The sequence below is a fragment of the Sciurus carolinensis genome, chromosome 14, assembly GCF_902686445.1.
Source record: "Sciurus carolinensis chromosome 14, mSciCar1.2, whole genome shotgun sequence".
Lineage (NCBI taxonomy): Eukaryota > Metazoa > Chordata > Mammalia > Rodentia > Sciuridae > Sciurus > Sciurus carolinensis.
In genome coordinates this window covers 55302023-55314807 of record NC_062226.1, presented here as the reverse complement: position 1 = coordinate 55314807, position 12785 = coordinate 55302023, and the positions used below count along the sequence as shown (strand labels likewise).

The following is a 12785-nucleotide window of genomic DNA, read 5'->3' as shown; positions in this document are numbered from 1 at the left end:
TCGTTCAGTTTAGGCAATTCATATGTCTCTAGAAACCTGTTGATGTCTTCGAAATTTTCTACTTTGTTGGAGTATAGATTTTCAAAATAGCTTCTAATTATGTTTTGTATTTCACTCGTGTCTGTTGTGATATTTCCTTGTTCGTTCCGAATTTTAATGATTTAAGTTTTCTCTCCTCTTCTCTTTGTTAGTGTTGCTAAAGGTTTATCAATTTTGTTTATTTTTTTGAAGAACCAACTATTTATTTTGTCAATTTTTGTATTGCTTCTTTTGTGTCAATTTCATTGATTTCAGCTCTGAGTTTAACTATTTCCTGTCTTCCACTTCTTTTATTAAATGTGCTCTATGAAATAAATCTTCCTCTAAGTACTGCTTTCATAGTGTCCCAGAGATTTTGATATGATGTTTCTTTGTTCTCGTTTGCCTCTAAGAATTTTTTAATTTCCTTCCTAATATCTTCTGTTATCCATTCATCATATAATAGCATATTGTTTAATCTCAAGGTGTTGGAGTAGTTTCTGTTTTTTACTCTTTCATTTATTTCTAACTTCAATCCATTATGATCTGATAGAATACAAGGTAGTGTCTCTATCTTCTTGTATTTGCTGACATTAGCTTTGTGGCATAATATATGGTCTATTTTAGAGAAGGATCCATGTGCTGCTGTGAAGAAAATGTATTCGCTCTCGGTTGGATGGTATATTCTATAAATGTCTGTTAAGTCTAAATTATTGATTGTGTTATTGAGATCTATGGTTTCTTTGTTCAATTTTTGTTTGGAAGATCTGTCCAGTGGTGAGAGAAGTGTGTTAAAATCACCTAGTATTATTGTGTTATGGTCTATTTGGCTTCTGAAATTGAGAAGGATTTGTTTGACATGCATGGATGAGCCACTGTTCGGGGCATAGATGTTTATGATTGTTATGTCTTGCTGATTTATGCTTCCCTTAAGCAGTATGAAATGTCCTTCTTTATCCCTTCTGACTAACTTTGGCTTGAAGTCCACATTATCTGAAATGAGGATGGATACCCCAGCTTTTTTGCTGAGTCCATGTGCATGGCATGTTTTTCCACATCCTTTCACCTTTAGTCTATGGGTATCTTTTTCTATGAGGTGAGTGTCTTGCAGGCAACATATTGTTGGATCTTTCTTTTTAATCCAATCTGCCAGTCTATGTCTTTTGATTGATGAGTTCAGGCCATTAACATTCAGGGTTATTATTGAGATAAGATTTGTATTCCCTGTCATTTGGTTCATTTTTTTTTTATTTTATTTACTGATTTATTTTTTTGACACAACTTGGTTCCTCATTTATTTGACAATTCCTTTAGGATAATTCCTCCCTTTGCTGATTTGCTTCTTTGTTTTTCATCTCTTCCTCATGGAATATTTTGCTGAGAATGTTCTGTAATGCTGGCTTTCTTTTTGTAAATTCTTTTAGCTGTTGTTTATCATGGAAGGATTTTACTTCATCGTCAAATTTGAAGGTAAGTTTTGCTGGGTATAAGATTCTTGGTTGGCATCCATTTTCTTTCAGGGCTTGAAAAATGTTATTCCAGGCCCTTCTAGCTTTCTCTAAGCCTTCCTCAATCCCAAATTTAATTCTTAAATTTGGTCTTTTCATGATATCCCATAGTTCTTGGAGATTCTGTTCACGATTTCTTACCATCTTGAAATGATCTTTTGCTTCCTGTATTTGCTCTTTTAACTGTCAACTGGTGTGATCATTCAATGCCTGCATTTGCTTTTTCATCTCATCATTCAATGCCTGCATTTGCTCTTTCATCTCCTCATTTGCTTCCCTGATCATTTTAATCATGTACATTCTGAACTCCCTTTCTGTCATTTCTTCTGCCATGCTGTCATTGGATTTTATTGATGTAACATCTAGATTTGTTTGGGACATTTTCTTCCCTTGTTTTCTCATATTGGTCAGATGTCAGAGGGACTCTGAGATATTCCAGATTTCCTCTATTGACTTATAATGTCCCTGAAGATTTCTAGTATATCCCCTCTTAGCCTTCAGTAACCTGAAGTCTTAGAGGAAGTTGATAATGCGGTGTTCCACAAGGAAGCTGCCTCTCTAGGGGTGGTGGCCTTCAGGTGGGGTATATTCCCTGCAGAGGTGCCTCCACTTGTTGACCAATGGTCATCCAAAGGGGAACTAGGCTGTGGGCTGAGGCAAGGCCTGTTTGGGCCTGTGTCTCTGGTTTTACCGTCCTTGTGGGAAAACCTCACCCGGCAGGGAAGACTCACCCGGTAGAGAGGTCTCGCTGGTCAGTTCCCCTCCTAGAGGTTTCCCTCAATCTACAACTACCGCCTGGGCTGGGCTGCCTTCCTCTGCAATGTTCCCAGGGGCCCGGACCTACCTCCTGGGCCTGGGAGCTTCACCCTTCACAGACAAGTCTCCTTAGGCTGCCTCTCCTCAGAGAATCTGCCCGCAGTCCTGGAACCTTCGCTCCACCCCTAAGCGTGTCTCTGTGTGGCTCTTCCACCAAGAAGTCTCCTAGGTCCTGGGACCCTGCTCTGCACCTAATCGCCTGGCTATGCGGCCCCTCCTCTGAGCAGCCACCTGGAGCCCCATACAGTCGCTCCGAGTCCCAGAGACCTGCCGCACGCCTCTTCCTCTGGATAGCCACCCGGTGTTCTGGTTCAGTCACTAGGAGTCCAAGCAACTCACTGCGTGCCTCCTCCTCCCGCCAACCACCCATAGCCCTGGGCAGTCACTCTGAGTCCATGTGACCCACCCCGTTCCTCCTCCTCCTCCGGGCAGCCCCCTGGGTGTTCAGGAGGGGTCGCTCTGAGTCCAAGCAATGCGCCACATGCCACCTCCGGGCAGCCCCTCGGTGTTCAGGAGCAGTCGCTTTGAGTCCAAACAACTCACCACTCGCCTCCTCCTCTGAGCAGCCGCCCGGTGCTCTGATGCAATCACTCCAAGTCTAAGCGACCCGCCGCGCTCCTCCTCCTCCTCTGGGCAGGCCCCGGTGTTCAGGGGCGGTTGCTCTGAGTCCAAACGGCTTGCCGCGCAGCTCCTCCTCTGGCTACCACCTGTAGCTCTGGTGTAGTCACTCCGAGTCCAAGTAACCCGCCGCACTCCTCCTCCTCCTCCAGGCAGCCCCCTGGTGTTCAGGAGTGGTTGCTCTGAGTCCAAACAGCTCGCCACGCAGCTCCTCCTCTGGGCAGCCGCCTGGAGCCCCAGTGGTTGCTCCGAGTCCAAGCGCTGTGCTGAGCGGCCTCCTCTAGGATGCTTCCAGTTGTCCGAGTTCACTGCTCCAGCGGGGAGAGGGGTGTCTCATTGGGCAACTCTACTTCACAACGTTCCCTGCGTTCCGGGACTACCGCCCCATCCAGGATGCCTCCCCAACAGGAGAGACTCACCCGGCTGCTTTCAGTTGGTCCCAAGTCTCTCAATATCTCCTCCTTTGACTCCTGAGTCCTGGAGCAACATGAAATGCAGCCACCTTCTAGTCTGCCATCTTGAAACCCCCTCAAGTCTAAATTTTTGATTGTGTTATTGAGATCTATGGTTTCTTTGTTCAATTTTTGTTTGGAAGATCTGTCCAGTGGTGAGAGAAGAGTGTTAAAATCACCTAGTATTATTGTGTTGTGGTCTATTTGATTTCTGGAATTGAGAAGGATTTGTTTGACGAACGTGGATGAGCCAATGTTCGGGGCATAGATATTTATGATTGTTATGTCTTGCTGATTTATGCTTCCCTTAAGCAGTATGAAATGTCCTTCTTTATCTCTTCTTACTAGTTTTGGCTTGAAGTCCACATTATCTGAAATGAGGATGGATACTCCAGCTTTTTTGCTGTGTCCGTGTGCATGGTATGTTTTTCCCCATCCTTTCACCTTTAGTCTATGGGTATCTCTTTCTATGAGATGAGTCTCTTTGCAGGCAGCATATTATTGGATTTTTCTTTTTAATCCAATCTGCCAGTCTATGTCTTTTGATTGATGAGTTCAGGCCATTAACATTCAGGGTTATTATTGTGATATGATTTGTATTCCCAGTCATTTGACTCATTTTTGTTTTTTGACATGATTTGGTTTCTCCTTTATTTGGCTATTCCTTTAGGCTAGTTCATCCCGTTGCTGATTTGCATCATTGTTTTTCATCTCTTCCTCATGGAATATTTTGCTGAGAATGTTCTGTAATGCCGGCTTTCTTTCTGTAAATTCCTTTAGCTTTTGTTTATCATGGAAGGATCTTATTTCGTCAAATCTGAAAGTAAGTTTTGCTGGGTATAAGGTTCTTGGTTGGCATCCGTTTTCTTTCAGGGCTTGGTAAATGTTGTTCCAGGCCCTTCTAGCTTTTAGCGTCTGGATTGAAAAATCTGCTGATATTCTTATCGGTTTCCCCCTGAATGTAATTTGATTCTTTTCTCTCACAGTCTTTAAAATTCTGCCTTTATTTTGTATGTTAGTTATTTTCATAATAATGTGCCTTGGTGTGGGTCTGTTGTAATTTTGTATATTTGGAGTCTTATAAACCTCTTGTACTTAGTTTTCCATTTCATTCTTCAGATTTGGGAAATTTTCTGATATTATTTCATTGAATAGATTGTTCATTCCTTTGGTTTGTTTCTCTAAGCCTTCCTCAATCCCAATAATTCTTAAATTTGGTCTTTTCATGATATCCCATAGTTCTTGGAGATTCTGTTCATGATTTCTTACCATCTTCTCTGTTTGGCCAACTTTATTTTCAAGATTAAATATTTTGTCTTCAATGTCTGAGGTTCTGTCTTCCAGGTGTTCTATCCTATTGGTTATGCTTTCTATGGAGTTTTTAACTTGGTTTATTGTTTCCTTCATTTCAAGGATTTCTGTTTGTTTGTTTGTTTGTTTGTTTGTTTTTTTCAGTATCTCTCTTTATTGAAATGATCTCTTGCTTCCTGTATTCGCTCTTTTAACTGTTGATTGGTGCGATCATTTAATGCCTGCATTTGCTCCTTCATCTCTTCCTTCAATGCCTGCATTTGCTCTTTCATCTCCTCATTTGCTTCCCTGATTGTTTTAAATATGTACATTCTGTACTCCCTTTCTGACATTTCTTCTGCTGTGCTGTCTTTGGGTTTTATTGATATAGTATCTAGGTTTGTTTGGGACATTTTCTTCCCTTGTTTTCTCATATTGGTCAGATGTCAGTGGGATTCTGAGATATTGCAGATTTCCTCTATTGGCTTATAGTGTCCCTATAGATTTCCAGTGTATCACCTCCCAGTCTTCAGTAGCCTGAAGTCTTGGAGGAACTTGATAATGCAGTGCTTCCGAAGAAAGCTGCCCCAGCCCACTACTGGTTCCGGGGCTTGGAGCTGGCTCTGTGCAGAAAGGCTCTCACTGGGGAGCCTGCTCCAAGGAGCTGGTCATGTGGGAGGAGCCCACCACCGGAGTGAGCAGGGCTACCTGGGGAAGACTCTAGCTGCCCTGCCCTGCTCTGATAAGCCGCCCCTATCCGTGCCTGCCACCCAGTCGAGCTTCACCCGGTGGGGGAGACTCACCCCGTGGCTCTATTTTAGTCCAAGTCTCTCAATGCCTCCCCTTCTTGAATCCTGGGTTCTGGAGCGACTGGAGATGCAGTCACCCTTCTAGTCCACCATCTTGGATCGCCAACAAGTTATACTTTATTCAAATGCTTCATTCAAACATTTAAGCATCAACATGCCAATCACTAGTCAAACTGAAACAAAAGACACAGTCCCTGCTCTCACAAATTCGTCTCCTGAGGAAAGGAGAGTATATAGCCACGATGAGACCACCAAAAAGAGGGACCTAACTTTGCAGTGGGGAGGAAGAATGGACTGGATGGAGGGCTGGTAGGGAGTGGGGAGGCACAGAGAACTGTATGAGGTAAGGCTCCAAGATAGGAGCCTCTTTATAGAAACAGGAATAATGATTTACACATAGCTCCTTATTATGAACCACGGGAGCCAAGGCAGTCAGAGAGACAGTCATGTGCATGGAATCTATAAGCACCCAGTAGTACAGCAGCCTAGAGGTGATCCACAGTCAATGTCTTAAAAGTAAAAGAAGACATAAGGGACACCTGAGAGCTTTCAAGCTTCATGTATGCAAGGAACAAATGCTGCCATGGAGCTGTGCCTCACCAAGCAGGGGCCTGTCTGTGAGGGGCTGGAAGCTGATACAGAAGGGCTCTGTGCTCTCGTTTCAACGCTGACAGTAGAGGAACTGGACAATTACACAGGGGTAATGGGAAGGACATTTTACTTGAGTCTACAAAGGCTCTTCAGGTTTGTGGCAAGCAGGCCGCAATGAATGGGAGGAGAGTGCAGCTCAAGTATACCTTCCTGCTCTACTCAGGTTTACCCGGTTCAGCACAGGAGAACCAGAACACCCAAGCACTCTCAGGCCACCCATCCACCCATTCTCTTCTCCCTCTTCTTTCCTACCCCATAGCAAATCCTTTCCTTCCATTCCAGAGTTACCATCTGTAAACTGGGGACATCAAAAGTGTCCCTACCCTAGAGAATCATTAGGAAGATCAGAAAGTAAAGTGCTAGGCAGTTTCCAGCACAGTCAGTGCCCATCAATGCAATTATGATATGATGATGACATGAGCCCTCCCTCCTCCTCTCTTCACAACAACAGAATATTCCCATAAGTTGCCATAGGTCGTGATGGAAATTCTAAGTGGCATGTGCTCAATTGTCTAAAGAGCAAATCGGTCTCTACTCCCGAAGTACTATCACTGTGAAAGTCAATACACATTAATAATTTTAGTTACACTGCTGATATAGCATAGTGCAAAACATAAATTCAGGCTTGGAAGGTAGTCCTCTCTGGGTCTGAATCATGCCTCCTCCACCCTTGATCGCAGGCAGGTCTAGCCCCTTCTATCCTTCATTTCCTAATAGGTACTATCTGTACTGAGATAATGCATAGAACAGGTCTGACTCAAAACAGGCTCCATAAACACAATTCCATCAGATATTCAATTCCCAGATATAAGATCAGTACACTCAGGAAGATACAGAGGGGTCCTTTATTGTACTTCCTCAACAGCTCTTTTTCACAGCTCCTTTAGAAGACAGAAAAGAAGTCAAATATGAGAATATTTGTAGCAAACAGGTATTCAAAAAATATTATCTGCCTTTTTCTCTCTGTCCTCTTTTTTATTTTTATTTTTTTGTTTTGTTTTTTTGGCGGAGGGGATTACTGGGGATTAAACTCAGGGGTATTCAACCACTGAGTTACATCCCCAGCCCTATTTCATATTTTATTTAGAGACAGGGTCTCACTGAGTTGTTTAGCACCTCACCACTGCTGAGGCTGGCTTTGAGCTCGTGATCCTCCTGCCTCAGCCTCCAAAACTGCTTGGATTATATGTGTGCACGGGCCTTTTCTTTGTTTTAAAATGCCCTTGCCTTCATTCTTTCACACATACTCCCTTCCTACTGCGTGAATTGCCCAGCAAGAAAAACATAATTCATAGACACAGAGCTTCATAAGCCTCACAGGACCTCAGCTCACCAGGGAACAATACAACCTTGGCCAACGCAGAGTGACCTTGCCCAACACAGCACAACCTTGACTCACACAGAGCAAACTTAGCCAACACAGAGCGACTTTGGCTAACACGGTATAACTTTGGTTAATGCACTCAAACTTTGGGGCTCTAGCCTCCTTGAGATAAAGCAGAGAGGTTGACATATATTCCATCCCTTATTCAAAACCCTAAATTCTTTGTATTAAACAAAAATCTTTTCCAAAGCAACTGTTTGCCCATCACATACACTAAAACAAATTACTCAGGGAAGCCTGGCATTCAGGGGGACTATATCCGAATATAAACACTGGGTTTATCTAAAGTCGGAACCACACCCATGATACTAACTTGATCCTGGATAGCCACCTAGTGTGAAGTACCACGCAAAAAAACCAATTTGCACTATGATTCTTTGGAATTTTCAACAACTTCTTGCCAAGAACCAGGAAACCATGAGAATTAAAAACAAACCACCAGATGTCGCTCTCACAAAAAAAAAAACTAATTGGCTAGCATGACTTCAGTTTCTATTTACTTAGATTAGCATGTTTTTAAAAATGAAAGTTAATTTTATGAAAAGGAAAAAATTCCCCTTTTTGCATTTCATTATAAATAGAGAGTTGAGTTGCAGTTTAAAGCAAGAGTTAAGTACTAAGGTCAGTACTTTAAAAACATCATGTGCAGTCAAAATTACCATTGAACAAATACTTTAAACTGCAATTATAATAAAGTACACATAATTTTGGACATAACCCCATAGAGGAATGGGAAGTACAAACACCAAATGTGCACAGCATTGTCCAGTATATAACAAAGAGCACATATAAAATTCAGGTATTTACAATTGTGTATTGTTGAATTTGTTTCACATAAACGAGCAAATTATTTTACTCCCCTGTGCATACTGTTCAGCTGCTATTTTCACAATTGTAAAATGAACCTTGTAAATCACTTAATTTGTCAAGCACTCCTGCCCTCTAAGGCTGGCCCTACCTTATATACCCAATCTACAGTGAACAAAGGAATATCTAGGGCTGTTTTGCAGGATAATTCTATACAAAGCAAACAACAACAGAGAGTCAATAAATTTATTTTTAACTTATTTAATTTTAAAACCATCACTGATAGACATATTTTAAAATTAGAGTTTACATAGCTCCTTCTATGAATAATTATAAATTCACTAATTAACACCCAGGTACTTGGTTGGATACTTATATGCATATTTCTAATTCACAAATAATCATAAAAAATGGGCATTTCACCTCTACAATTACTTCTTCTACCACTACTACCACTCTGTTCTGATAATTAAAACAGTAACAATACTAACAGATAACGTGACTGAGTCTGAGCATTACTATAGATCCTTAAGATGCTTTGACTCATTAAATCTTCATAGCTGTCCTATATGAAAGAACAATTATGACATTAAAATGAGGAAACCAAGACTTGGAGAGATTTAATTAATTTACCTATGGCTGAGCCTCCATTTTTCCACCTATGAAATGGGAATAATAATCTTAGCATTGCTAAGATTTAATTAACTAAGATATTTAATGCACTCAGCACAGCATTGACGTAACAGATACTCAAAAAATAATCTCTACTGTTATCATTAAAATGGTTCTACAGCTCAAAGTCTCTGGTAAAACCCGGGATAAACAAAGAGAAACCTCTTGCATCACCTTGTTTGACCCTCAAACTTCCCAGCTATCACAAAAAAAAAAAAAAAAAAAAAAAGGAAGAGCTAGCATTCCCTCACTTATAACTCTGCTTCAAAGTAAATGTTTTAAAAGGAGAACACAGAATCTTGTCACATAATGTGAGTACTCAGGAAGGTAGTTCCTGAAGAATGAGGTTTCAACAGGGACCTCAAACTTAGAAACCCCATAAAGCAGGGACAGAAGGTAAGAAAACTTGAGCTCACATGTTTAGAATCACTTTCTGGGTTCAAACCCCAGTTTCACCTCCCATTAGCTCTGTGAGCAAGCATACCACAGTTTCCCATATCACTGGGCTATGCACAGATTAAATGTCACCCAAAAAAACACTCAGAACAAATCATCCAGTAGAAAACACTAGTTATTATCACCGTTACTGTTGTGAGCTGAGCGTCCTAAAGGCACTGCTGAGTAGTACTATGCACTGCAGCCTGGAGTTTAGAGAGAGGAGAGGCCATAGCATTTGGCATTAAGAATCCTGGTTCTGCCTCCTCTTGGACAACAGTTCATAATGTCCCCAAACAGATCGGTCTTCCATCACAGGGTCAGCAAATGACAGCCTGTGGGTTAAATCGTGACTGTCTGTTTATATAAATAAAGTTTTATTGAAAAACAGTCACAGTCACTTTACATATTGTCTAAGGCTGCTTTCCTACAACAACTGCAGAAATGAGCAGTTGCAACGGAGACGATATGGTCCCCCAAAATATTTAATATCTGTCCCTTCACAGAAAAAGCTTGCCTACCTTTGCACAAATGAAACATTTGATTTCCTTCCCTACCCATTGGTAGCCCTGAAGATAGAATGACAAATAGATGTGAGAAGTCTGTACAATAAAGTTTTAAGGACTGGCAGATAGGAGAAATTATTTCCCAAAAAAAGATCACTGTCATCCAAGTGGTCTTAAATCTTAAATTTAAGGGGGAACTAATGCTAAAAATAAGGGATAAAGTTCCCCCATCAGCTTCATCACTTAACTATGTGTGGCCTTGGGCACATTCCTTAGACTCTACAAGATTCATACTCATCATCTATGAAATAGGAACAGCAATAGTCCCAAACTTGTGGGGCTGAAAGAATAAAATGAGCAGTAACCAGCCTTTGGTGGTGCCTGGCCCAATAGTACTGAATAATGTCAGCTCTCATTCAATTATTACTTTCATTGTAATTGCTACAAGGAAAAGTTATTTGTCTAAATACCAGACCATCTGAACAATATCTTCCCTCTCATAGTCTCTATCCTCATAGGAATTATAGATGCTAGCAAAGCAGAAATACTGCAAACTATAATCCATTCCTTTAGGCCAGTCTCAGGGAAAAAAGTCTAAGACTGTCACATTGTTTGTGTTAAAACTAAATTCTCCTCTACCCCCACCAGCATTTTCCCCTCAAGAGCAAGAAATTTTTAGCAAAAAGCTAAATACCTCCCTGTATACTTTTATTATGTAGAAAAAAAACTTTATACAATAAAACAAATTAACTGAATTAATACCATTGTAAGTATAATCTGACATTCTGGTTTCTAATGAGAAGCAATTAAATACAAAAACTTATTCAAACCTAGCACAAAGGAAAGAAATGCCAGAAGAGATTATTAGTATAATGGACCATGTAATTAGTATCTCAAATTCCATATATATTATCTATTTAAATGAATTTAAAATTCTAAACATGCTTTAAAAATGAATACTAAGTCCTAGTAAACTAAATGCATTAAACAGAATTTGGAAATGAAGCTGGGCACAATGGCACATCCCTTTAATCCCAGCAACTCAGGAACCTGAGGCAAGAAGATCTCAAGTTCAAGGCCAGCATGGGCAACTTAGCAAGACCCTGTCTCAAAGTAAAAAAACAAAACAAAAAGGACTGGGTATGGAGCTCAGTGGGAAAGCAGCACCCCTGGGTTCAATGCCCACTACAAAAAAAGAAAAAACAAAAAAACGGAATTTGAAATGAATGCTGAGAACACCAGGGGACTTTGGGGCTGAAGGAAATGTTCTTTTATCTGGATTATAGGGGTGGTTAAATGAGTTTATACTTTTAAGATACTAAACCCATGTACTTAACATGGTGCATTTTTTTGCATGTACATTATACCTTGATAAAAGTTGGTTTTTAAAAATTTGGGGAAAATATTGTAAATTTTCAATATGAATTTTCTAAATTATGCTAAAAATGTAGATGCTGTTATTGTTCTATATGTTGCTATATATATTAACTCATTTGTTCTTCATAACCCTCTGAAATGGCTTAGTACTATCCCCATTTACAAATGAAAAAGTAAGGTAGAGAAGGTAAGTAATTTGCCCATGGTCACAAAGCATATGAAGTGTCAGAAATAGGACCTGGGCCCACAGAGTCTAACCTTAGAATCTGATTGACAGTCGTTCTCTTACAGACTTTAAAACTGTTTATAAGAAGTAAAATTTGTAAATTCAAAACACTGAGATATTTGACAAAGTGAACTTTGTCACACTGAGCCCAGAGTTATAATCTAACTTATCTTTACAATGCATATCTTAATCATAATTACAAAATTAGATGTGTAGTTGTCTATTTCATGTCTGCCCCCACACTAGGTACAGGTATCATGAGGCATAGCCTCAAGCTGTATCCACAATCACCAAGCCCAGTGCCTACACACAGCACCTGAACCAGAAAGACTACTTGCAGGATGAAAAAAGAACAAATGAATGTGCCCAGGAATACGTTAATACATTTATTTATACATCAACAGCTACCATAAATAAAAATTATACTCATATGTGGATATGTTTGTTTGCATGTGTATATACATCATTTCTTAAATGAATGTAGAGGCTATTCTGATCAACAACCAATAAAAAAACTGTTATTGAACATATCAGTTCTCAGTCACTATGGGGATATATACAACATTTTTTAGCATATCTATGCACCAAGTCTTAGGTTTTTGCATTTTTATATATTGTTACACATGAACCTGATGACATTTCTCTAACCTAGATGTGATTATCATCACAGAGCTAATAAATAGTTTCTGCAAAAGCCTATCTGGCTCTATAGCCTAAGCACCTATTCATTATGCCATGAGAACTTTTTTACATAGAATTTGGTTATTCAAAATCCTAATATCACTTTCAGTGGAACCTGAGAAGTAGTTCTAAAGTTATCTGGAAGGAAAAAATTTTATAGAATTTGTTCTGACAAAAACTATGGAACTGGCCCAGGAATATATATGTTGAAAGAAATCAATAGACATGAGACACATTCTTATACAGATGGAAATTTATTTCATTATTCAGCCAAGATTTTATACTGGGAGTCGGGCATGGTGGCACACACCTATAAATCCCAGCAGCTTGGGAAGCTGAGAGGCAGGAGGATTGCCAGTTCAAAGCCAGCCTCAACAACTTAGCAAGGCATGCCAACTCAGCAAGACCCTATCTCTAAATAAAAGGCCTGGGGATGTGGCTCAGTGGTTAAACACCCCTGTGTTCAATCCCCAGTACCAAAAAAAAAAAAAAAAAAAAAAGATTTTACACTGGGGAGAGAATAATTAACAAATGG

The 12785-nt window shown here is 40.1% G+C and overlaps 1 protein-coding gene across 1 annotated transcript in view; it reads right to left on the bottom strand.

Moving 5' to 3' along the window:
• Ttc39b (tetratricopeptide repeat domain 39B) overlaps positions 1 to 12785 on the bottom strand; it is a 151420-nt gene that overhangs the window by 116973 nt on the left and 21662 nt on the right.